This window comes from Salvelinus alpinus, chromosome 28 (assembly GCF_045679555.1).
Source record: "Salvelinus alpinus chromosome 28, SLU_Salpinus.1, whole genome shotgun sequence".
NCBI classification, from domain to species: Eukaryota; Metazoa; Chordata; class Actinopteri; order Salmoniformes; family Salmonidae; genus Salvelinus; species Salvelinus alpinus.
Window position 1 is genome coordinate 4091539 of NC_092113.1, and position 10899 is coordinate 4102437.

The 10899-nt window shown below is 43.5% G+C and overlaps 2 pseudogenes; both read right to left on the reverse strand.

Moving 5' to 3' along the window:
• Positions 1 to 58: 58 nt before the first annotated feature.
• LOC139556973 (uncharacterized protein SCO4629-like) lies at positions 59 to 3205 on the reverse strand (annotated as a pseudogene).
• A 711-nt stretch (positions 3206 to 3916) lies between these two features.
• On the reverse strand, positions 3917 to 5369 carry LOC139556972 (mitochondrial ribosome-associated GTPase 2-like; annotated as a pseudogene).
• Positions 5370 to 10899: the final 5530 nt, after the last annotated feature.

Sequence of the window (10899 nt, forward strand, 5' to 3'; positions counted from 1 at the left end):
GTATATTTTCATGCATCTCAATTCACGTTTTCAATGAAACAAACATCTTTTCAAAATATAAGTTCACTGTGATTTAATGTTCAATTCCCAACCATCCCAACTTATCAGCAGCATCAACATAGCAAAACGCAGGGACAAGTGTGCGTACGTGGAAGTGTGTGCGGGCATTCATGCACGGGCGTGTGTGTTGTGCATTCACTTGGGAATGTAGCCAGCGTGCAGGAGCCATTGGTAGGCAGAGAGAGTCCTGGGTGTGATCTCCTGTTCCAACTGGAAGCCTTTCTGTGGGTGGTCACGGATCCTCTCTAGAACACCTGGAATGCACAAACAAAGTTTACACCTCACACATAGCATCATACTCATGCCTGTTATTCCTACATTGCGTCAAGTGAAAATGGTTGGCAATGGAAAAACACTGACTTTCAGAATATTTTCATTCTGAATGCATTCATACACTCCTGCACGAGAAAGATGAGGCTTGCTGACCTGTGAATAATAATCTGACATGGTCTAAAGTTCTATCGAAAAACACACAAGTCTTGATATTGATATTACGGACAGAGTACCTAGCATGTACGTGATGAGGTCTGTGGCAGTGGCCACAGCGGGGTGGGGGCGAGGCAGAGATTCCGTGTGTTCCCCCTGGTCATGCCACTGGCGCAGGAAGGTAGCAAAAACCCTGCGCTCCATAAAGGGCTGCTGGACCAGGATCACCCTGTGGGCTGGGATAGACACATGACAAACACAATCACTAATGGGTAAATGACAAAAATACACATAGGCCTTATGTATAAGCATAACAACACAATCCCGGCTTGGCTAAAACGTGTTTCCGTGATTCAGTTGTGCTCCTCTGCACCTTAGTTGTAGAATAATGCCACACCAACAAGACTGTTTTTTTCCTCTCCATCGATGTGTCTGTAATGAGGAGAGTCTCACCTGGGATGTTATTCTCCTTGAGGAGCCTGTGGAAGCGGATGTTCTCTCCAGTGTTGGTGGCCTCTGTCTCCAGCAGTATGTTCCCCCTGGGCACTCCCATCCTCAGAGCAACATCCAAGAACACGTCAGCCTCTGGCCTCGTCCACACACCTGGACCACGCAACACACACACGAGAGACATTGGATAGTAACATACAAACACGGTATGTGTGCGTTGATGCGTGTGTGTGTTTTCTTGCATGGGCAGAAAGAGGGACAGAGAAAGACAGAAATAGCGGGAAAGATGCCCAGTGTCTTGCTGACCTGCAGTCTTGTTGCCTAAGTAACCAGTGAAAAGCAGCCAAGGAGCCAATCCTTCCAGGAAGAGGTCAGCTGACCTCTCCGCCACACGCACGTCATGGCAACCCAGGCCTTTTATGACATCACTCAGAGAACATGCATAATTATGACATAATTTAAACAGAGGAGACAGCATCGATTATTACAAAACCCTGAGAGAAAATCTATGAGTATGACATGGAATATGACATCATCGTAAGAGAGGATAGTTCATTATGATGTTATTTTTGGGTGAAGCCAGACGAGCTAATCATGACTTCCCAAAAGAGTGTAGCATTACACTACTTAAAATTCAGTTTGAATCCCATTTGAAATGTATCCTGTCAAAATGTATCTTATGTGTATATACAGTCAGATATGAAGGCTTGCCTTTTCCAGAGATTGGTACAGACAAAGGTAGTCCCACAGAACTCTGGCCCACTTACTGTCCATTCCTCTCACATGCTGCCCTGTAGGAGAGAACACACACACACTTCAAAAGCAGAACCAAATCAAATAACCATAACAAAAACGATGACACTGAATGAATCAATAGCAATACTTATTCACAGGTCAACAGTGTCCTCATTGAATACACGTGTGGAGAGGAAGTACCCTGCTTCACCTCAGGCGGATCACAAACAGAGCTGTAATGGTCCACTCCGTTGACACAGCAGCAGCATCTAGACAATAACAGCTCCCTGAGGGCAGGTGACGTGAGTCATCCTTTAAAGACAGCAGTAGCAGTGGCCAGGCTCAACGCTGCACTACACCAGTGTTCAACTCATTCATACACATAACATCATTCAGAAGCAGTTAACGTTGACATTCCATTTCTCATTTGTCCCAAGGATAAAGGCTTGGCACACCCCAGCGGCTCTCTCTCCCAACGTTCTCTCTTTTCTCCTCCATCTCTCAATATTTGATTCATGAATTAAGCAATGTTCATCCTTTACCCAGGATGCACTGCCAGTGTTCTGGCATATTAACACTCTGGCATTATTGTGAATGGCTAGTCTAAATTCTATCCAGTTATTGTCTCAGTGTAACTCTCATTGGCTAATGTACATGTCAATGTTCTTTATCTAACTGGCTGATTAGGTCTACTGCCACTTATTCAATCGGTTGGTGAGTCTCCTGTAAATCTTGTTTTCCTATAGCTGCTGACATCCCCCTCCCTTACTGAATAATTGGCCTTGCCCATTTGTATTTGACTCCGATTGGCTGAGTGTGGCTGATGATAGTGTTTCTTTGTGAAGTAGAACGAAGCGAAAGGTCCCATAGAAAGACCTGGGGGAAATAAACTTCTTCAATTGACCTCTGCTGCTGCACTGTTAACACCAAGATTTTTCCTGCTAACCTGCTTGCACACCCACTCTGGTTTAGATTGGGTGTTGTTTTGTTTTTGTCCCGAACTGGACCCAACTCCATCCACAACCTAATAAGACAGATGGTTACTTAATGCAAAAAAACTAAAGTAGGGTGGTTAGTCGGGCATATAACGCAAAAGTCTAGCAACCCAAAGGTTGTAAGTTGGAATCTCATCAGACAACTTTAGCATTTAAGCTAATTAGCAACTTTTCAACTACTAACTACTTTGCAACTACTTAGCATGTTAGCTAACCATTCCCCTAACCCTTTTAGCTAACCCTTCCCCTAACCCTTAACCTAACACCTGAACTTAACCATAGCTTCACTGACGTTAGCCACCTCCATAGGATTCCTTAACATACCATACCTTTCGCCAATTTGTACCATATTGTACGTTTTACAAATTCGTAACATATAATATGAATTGTAATTCGTAACATATAATACGAAATGGGTCAAGGACATCCACAAATTACTACATACCATATGAAACGTAACATGCTTGATGGAGTGTCTGCCCAGTTCTATTCGATCGGTAGAGGGGAGTAAACGAGGACAGAGGGAAGGAAAACGTTTTGTGGAATGAAATGCAGCCATGGTGTGCCAGCCCTGACTGCTCATCTAACTGCCTGACCTGACCCTGCTCGCTCTCAATGCCCTCTGGAAGTCCAGTCAGCAGCAGCACAAGGTAAACATCCGCTACTGTGTGTGACCCATGGTGTGACCCCGGGCACAGAGGGCAAAAGTCAGCCCAAACACACTGTTGTTGTTTTTTACCAAGAAATACATCGAAAAATCCTTTAGCGAGGGTGACATACGTGTCACTGAGAATTCCTGATATTCCTGCTCTGAAAATGTTGTTAAAATAGAAGTTGATAGTGTCTAACGGCAAATGCTAAGTGGAATCCTTGGGACGACCTTACCCTACCCTTACCTTAACCGTTTTAAATGTATTCTTCAATGGGGACACGTCAGAGTTAGACGTCCCAAGGATTCCACTTAAGACTTGTCCAACACGTACCAGTACTTGCATTTTTTATTAGAGTGTGTTTCTCGACATCCTAAAGGTTAAATGTGTGATGTTGATATTATAAGGGAAAATCCTGAAGTAAATTTGACATCACAATAACATCAGCACTGACCCCTGTAATGTTGTGATAAGTATGAGTATAGTGCATTGTGTAAATAAAACAATGCAGAATCAAGTTAAATTAAACACATTAAATCATAAATAAATACCATATTTCACAGTTATATAAATATTTCTTTAGTCCTATAATATGAACAAACTACATTTGGTAGGTGCTAAACAGTGAGGAAAAGGAAAAGGCATGGACGTCTTTCACTCCTCTTCCCTGGCAGACCTACAACCTGGTGGGCTTTTCCTCCCCACTGCCCTGTCCCTGGGTCTACAGGTAGACATCATACAGCTCCCTGAGGTGAATTATCAGCTCCTCTGTGTTCTGGCCTGTGAGGGCTGACACAGGGATCACCCTTTGGGCCATGTGGCCCCTGAGGGCGTCCATTTTCCCCCGAGCCCCAGGCAGGTCCATTTTGTTGGCCACGATAACGTAGGGCCAGTGGGAGAGTCCGGCTCGTACTGGTCCAGCTCGAAACGCAGGTGCTGGAGCTGGGTCCAGGGTTCTGGGGAGGACAGGTCCAGGACAAGGAAGTGACAGGAAGCAGGAAGTGACAGCACTCAGCGTGGCGCAGGAAGGAGATCCCCAGGCCTCGGTTCAGATGGGCCCCATGGATGACACCAGGGATGTCAGCCACCAGACATTGGGGAAAGGGAGGGATGGTAAACTGCATGATCAACCTCTGTGCCCAACATAGTATACAACAGTAGGACAAACTCCATTACCTGCCACTTGCTCATGGTCCCTGTACTTAACAATGCCCACGTGGGGTTGAGGGTTGTGAAGGGGTAGGCAGCCACAGCAGGCCTGGCATTGGAGATGGCCCACAGCAGAGATGATGTCCCTGCATTGGGAAACCCAACCTGAAGTGGAAAAACACACACTAACATGTAAATCTAAGAAAATGTTATACATTTTTGTGGGATCAAGTAACATCCCATTTATACGTCCACAATTTTATTGTAACCAGCCCACATTATCATAACATAGACCTAGTCGGAGGAGAGTGAGCCCCACTCCCATGTCTCACCAGTCCGGCATGGGCCACGGTACGCAGCTCCAGCTGGAGGACAACTCTCCTGGCCTCTCTCTCCCGGGGTGGCCATCATTGGGGCACGGTTCTCATTGGACAGGAAGCGCGGTTCCCCTTTCCCCCCGCCCCTCCAAACACAGCCACGTACTCCTGGCAATGTTGGGAGAGGTCTGCCATAGTCTCCCTTGCTCCTTCACCACCGTGCCCACTGGCACCTGCATGGTCCCAAAACACCACACACAACATTCAGTTTGATCTTCACTTTATTATACAGTCAGCATTACGGTATTTGGTATTAAAGTAATTAAAATCAATGTTCATACAAAAGCCCCTAATTCAAAGCAACACCCCGGCCGTAGCCATGAGTACTAACGCACAGCGATGTAGGTTGTGCTGGCGTGGCGTCCGTAGCAGTTCTTACAGCCTCCTGAGTGGCCCTCACCTCCTTTGTAAACGAGGGTGAACTGCGCCAGGGATTTCACCTGTCGTTCGACTGGAGTCGCGCAAATAGCAGATAGACGGAAATAGGACTTGATGTAAGCATACGAAACCTTTCTCCAATGTCCTGGTTAAAATATCCCTGCCGATGAAAAATGTTCTTCAGCCTCATTCTATCATTGTTTCAAATTTTAGGCCAATTGTGGATTTCGGCATGATCACAACGTCGATCTGAATAGGTCAACGAAAGCTTCTCAGAAGATCAAGACTTTTTAACCAGATTCTAAACAATGTATAACCAGGTCGGTTGGAGAAAAGTGCAACACTGCTGAGAGTGACCGTGTCTCTCACCCACTTTTGATGATGTTCCCACCATCTCCTCCATTCCCTCCGTCCGGTCCACCCCACTCTTTCCGGGGCTCACTGTGGAAGGTGCAGGCCCCTTTCCCACCTGCTCCAGCCAGTAGCTTCACATTGCGGTGGTCCACAAAGTGGCGAGTCTAAACAGAGTGAGAGCTTGAAGACATCTACCTGCATTCTAAAATCATATCCCACTTGCACCCTCTTGAAAACTTAACTAAGCTAATATCATTGTCACATCTTATAGTCTAATCAATATTTGCTTATCCTTATTTGAGTCAGTGTTCACTTCGTCAACAATAATAGTGACTCAAATATTAATCACACACCTATTTTTCAGTGGCAATTGACGAGACTAGATTGACTAAATTGACCCAGACAAATATATATTTCAGTTGACTAAAACGAGACAAGACGAAATGATCTGTGACTAAAATCTCACTACTAAATGGACTGGACAAGAGTTTTTGGAGAGATTGAGAGCTTTGAGTGATAAGCACATTGAATATTGGCAGCACAGAAGCACAGCGCAGTTCTGTTAAGCAGTGTGAAGGACCCGCCACACACAGCCTAGCCTACATCAGCTTGTCAGCTGCGGGGGAGCAAGCGATGAGTGTGGGTGGGCAGACACGCTGATAGGCTCCGCTCCGCCTCCGATCATACACATATTCAACGTAACTAACCAGTCACCACCAGCCTTCTAGTTAGATACCCTTTGCCTGGTTAAGAAACACAAGCTGCTTAACTAAATTAAAAACAATAGCAGCAGCATTAAGTTTAATAGTAAAACAACAGTCTAGCTATGTTTTTCTCTCCCTTGAGTATAGAAACGTTTTTGAATTTGTAGTCTCACTCAACCCTCACACTTTTCCCACTGCATTTCATAGACAGGTTCTGTAATTAACGTACCAGCCAGGTCTCCCTCTTTTCCTCCGAGAAAACGGCTTGATTCTAGGCATTACCGTTCAAAAGATATTATCCATAATACCAGCACTCACTTTTTTTCTTTCCATCGCACATTGGTGGGCCGCATTTTACATTCATAAAGCATATCACGGCCCTTGCCAAGAGTGTGCAAAGCCGTCATCAAGGCAAAGGGATGCTATTTGAAGAATCTCAAATATAAAATATATTTTGATTTGTTTAACACTTTTTTGGTTACATGATTCCATATGTGTTATTTCATAGTTTTGATGTCTTCACTATTATTCTACAATGTGGAAAATAGTAAAAATCAAGGAAAACCCTTGAATGAGTAGGTGTTCTAAAACTTTTGACCGGTAGTGTATGTTTGTCATATTTCTGCTGTTGGCAAGAGAATTGGATGTTACGCAGAAGAATACGTTGGTAGGACAAGTCTATGTATGTTTGTGCACATGGAAGACAGTGATTTATGTTTACTATAGGTTAATGAGGCAATACAAATGTGACGTGACTAAAAATGAAAGGGCATTTAGTTGACTAAAATGGCCCACTGTTTCTCATTCGGACATTAAATCGACCAAATCATTATTCAAATGACAAAAATGCAACTAAGACGATGATATTTTAGTCAAAATGATTAAGACTAGACCACTTTTTTTAATGCAAAAATGAACACTGATTTGAATGCATGAAGGAACAAGTAAGCCCTGTCCAGATTTCTCTTTCTTTGTAACCTATCTAGCTATAGTATAATCGGAAAGCATTACTTTTTTCACATTTTGTTACGTTATAGCCTTATTCTAAAATTAATAAAATCGTTTTTCCCCCCTTCATGAATCTACACACAATACCCCATAACGATAAAGCAAAAACAGGTTTTTAGAAATTGTAGCAAACTTAATTTCAGTCAAAAGTTTGGACACATCTACCCATTCCATTTTTGTTTTGTTTTACAATTTTCTACATTGTAGAATAAAAGTGGAGATATCAAAACTATGAAATAAAACATATGGAATCATGTAGTAACCAAAAAAGTGTTAAACAAATCAAAATATTCTTCAAAGTAGCCACCCTTTGCCTTGATGACAGCTTTGCACACTCTTGGCATTCTCTCAACCAGCTTCACCTGGAATGCATTTTAACTAACAGGTGTGCCTTCTTAAAAGTTCATTTGTGGAATTTGTTTCCTTCTTAATGCGTTTGAGCCAATCAGTTGTGTTGTGACAAGGTAGGGGGTATACAGAAGATAGCCCTATTTGGTAAAAGACCAAGTCCATATTATGGCAAGAACAACTCAAATAATCAAAGAGAAACGAGTCCATCATTACATGAAGCTCAGTCAAGTGCAAAGTTCCTTCAAGTGCAGTCTCAAAAACCATCCAGCGCTATGAAGAAACTGGCTCTCACGAGGACCGCCACAGGAAAGGAAGACCCAGAGTTACCTCTGCTGCAGAGGATAATTTCATTAGAGTTACCAGCCTCTGATTGCAGCCCAAATAAATGCTTCACGGAGTTCAAGTAACAGATACATCACAACATCAACTGTTCAGAAGAGACTGCATGAAATCAGGCTTTCAAGATCAAATTGCTGCAAAGAAACCACTACTAAAGGGCACCAATAACAAGAAGAGACTTGCTTGGGCCAAGAAACCAGAGCAATGGACATTAGACCGGTAGAAATCTGTCCTTTGGTCTGAGGAGTCCAATTTAGAGATTTTTGGTTCCAACCGCCGTGTCTTTGTAAGACGCAGAGTAGGTGAACGGATGATCTCCGCATGTGTGGTCCCCACCATGAAGCATGGAGGATGAGGTGTGTTGTTTGTTTTGCTGGTGACACCGTCTGTGATTTATTTAGATTTCAATGCACACTTAACTCGCATGGTTATCACAGCATTCTGCAGTGCTACGCCATCCCATCTGGTTTGCACTTAGTGAGACTATCATTTGTTTTTCAACCTCCAGGCTGTGTAAGGGCTATTTGTCCAATAAAGAGAGTGATGGAGTGCTGCATCAGATTACCTGGCCTCCACAATCCCCTGACCTCAACCAAATTGAAATGGTTTGGGATGACCTCAGAGTGAAGGAAAAGCAGCCAACAAGTGCTCAGCATATGTTGGAACTTGTTGGAACCTTCTAGACTTTTGGAAAAGCATTCCAGGTGAAACTGGATGAGAGAATGCCAAGAGTGTGCAAAGCTGTCATCAAGACAAAGGGTGGCTACTTTGAAGAATCTAAAATATATTTTCATTTGTTTAACACTTTTTTGGTTACTACATGATTCCATGTGTTATTTCATAGTTTTGATGTCTTCACTATTATTCTACAATGTAGACAATAGTAAAAATAAAGAAAAACCTGTGAATAAGTAGGTGTCCAAACTTTTGACTGGTACTGTAAGTATTCAGACCCTTTACTCAGTACTTTATTGAAGCACCTTTGCCAGCGATTACAGCCTCGAGTCTTCTTGGGTATGACGCTACAAGCTTGGCACACCTGTATTTGGGGAGTTTCTCCTATTCTTTTCTGCAGATCCTCTCAAGCTCTGTCAGGTTGGATGTGGAGTGTCGCTGCACAGCTATTTTCAGGTATCTGCAGAGATGTTCGATCGGGCCACTCAAGGACATTCAGAGACTCCAGAAGCCACTCCTGCGTTGTCTTGGCTGTGTGCGCTTAGGGTCGTTGTCCTGTTGGAAGGTGAACCTTCGCCCCAGTCTGAGGTCTTGAGCAGGGTTTCATCAACGATCTCTCTGCACTTTGCTCCATTCATCTTTCCCTCGATCCTGACTAGTCTCCCAGTCCCTGGCGCTGAAAAACATCCCCTCAGCATGATGCTGCCACCACCATGCTTCCCCATAGGGATGGTGCCAGGTTCCCTCCAGCTTGGCATTCAGACTAAAGAGTTCAATCTTCGTTTCATCAGACAAGAGAATCTTGTTTATCATGGTCTGAGTCTTTTAGGTGCCTTTTGGCAAACACCAAGTGGGCTGTCATGTGCCTTTTACTGAGGAGTGGCTTCTGTCTGGCCACTCTACCATAAAGGCCTGATTGATGGAGTGTTTCAAACATGGTTGTTCTTCTGGAAGGTTCTCCCATCTCCACAGAAGAACTCTGGAGCTCTGTCAGAGTGACCATCGTGTTCGGCCCTTCTCCCCCAATTGCTCAGTTTGGCCGGGCAGCTAGCTCTAGGAAGTCTTAGTGGTTCCAAACTTCTTCCATTTAGGAATGATGAAGGCCACTGTGTTCTTGGGGACCTTCAATGCTGCAGCAATGTTTTGGTACCCTTCCCCAGATCTGTGACACGAGACAATCCTGTCTCAGCATTCTAAGGACAATTACTTGGACCTCATGGCTTGGTTTTTGCTCTGACATGCACTGTCAACTGTGGGACATTATATAGACAGGTGTGTGACTTTCCAAATCATGTCCAATCAATTTAATTTGGACTCAAATCAAGTTGTACAAACATCTGAAGGTTGATCAATGGTAACAGGATGTACCTGAGCTGAATTTCGAGTCTCATAGCAAAGGGTCTGAATACTTACGTAAATTGGGTATGTTTTTTTAAATTTGTAATACATTCGCAAAAATTTCAAAAAACCTGTTGTCATTATGGGGTATTGTTAGTAGATTGATTGAGGAAAATGTTTTATTTAATCAATTTTAGAATAAGGCTATAACGTAACAAAATGTGGTCAAGGGGTCTGAATACTTTCGAAAGCACATTACTTGGCAATGTAAACAACCATGTTGTGCAGTGCAACTTTTCTTAGTGAGCCGAGGACAGGGGATAGCGAATCGAGCTTTATCACATTAAAACATACCAGTTTTTTTTTTTTCTGACAGTTCTTTCTTTTGGGGATTTCCTCTAAGTGCACAGGACATGGTGACATTCCTGATTCCAGTTGTTTTCCTCTGTGCTGCCAAGTGGCTTCTGAGCCCCGTCAACCAGCTGCCCTTCACCTCGTTACTAAAGCAAACGTGTGCACATATTCGGCTTATCTCTTGGACAAGCCATCTTCGGCTCTGAACCTTTGTCAATATAGTTACCATTGCAAAATAGTGAATGTCATGTCAAAGGGAGACAGCCAGAAGTGTCGCCCTGACCTCGTTAACTAGCTAAAAGTAACGTTACTATAGCAGGATAATGTGTTAGTTAGCTAGCTAACGTAGCTCGCAGACTGTGGCTATGAGCTAACGTTAGCTAGACAAGTCACTTTCGACAAGCCTACTAATTAAATCGGCAAAAAAAAATGTATATCTATCTCTAGATATTTTACAAAATCTCGCAATCTAACAACGCTAAACAAACGTGAAGCTTTTATATCAACGCTAACTGTTTGGTACAACAACTTCACTTCAGCTGCGAGCTAGCTACGG